The sequence below is a fragment of the Crocuta crocuta genome, unplaced genomic scaffold, assembly GCF_008692635.1.
Source record: "Crocuta crocuta isolate KB4526 unplaced genomic scaffold, BGI_CrCroc_1.0 scaffold29, whole genome shotgun sequence".
Classification (NCBI taxonomy): Eukaryota; Metazoa; Chordata; class Mammalia; order Carnivora; family Hyaenidae; genus Crocuta; species Crocuta crocuta.
The window spans coordinates 1,566,805-1,567,343 of NW_027533280.1; positions in this window are offsets into that span (position 1 = coordinate 1,566,805).

Consider the following 539-nt stretch of genomic DNA (forward strand, 5'->3'; position numbering starts at 1 on the left):
CGTGTGTCTCCTGGGTGCCCCCAGGCCTCTCTGTCTCTCTCCTGGGCCCCCGGCAGCCCCCGCACTGGTCTCCAGGGATCAGATTTGGTGGGACGCCAGCACCGTTGTGCGGCCTCCGTGGGCTCAGGCTGTGCTGACCGTCCCAAAAGCACTCACCCCCGCACGGAACTGCTTGTGCTTTAATTTTTTAAGTTTTAAAATCAAACTTTAACCTCCACACAGGGGAATGCACCATGTTAGGTATAGAGGTAGGTGAATTTTTTAGTTGAGTTTATTTATTTTGAGAGAGAAAGACAGAGAGAGAGTGAGCGCACACGCGAGCAGGGCTGGGGCAGAGAGGGAGAGCGAGCATCCCAAGCAGGCTCCCCGCTCTCAGTGCAGATCCGGGGCTCGAACTCATGAACCGTGAGATCGTGACCTGAGCTGAAATCGAGGGTCGGCCTGGACGCTCAACTGACAGAGCCGCCCAGGCGCCCCCGTAGGTGGATTTTTCCGCAGGTCTGCACGCTCGCCGAGCTCGCCCGGTCCCTGCCGACGGC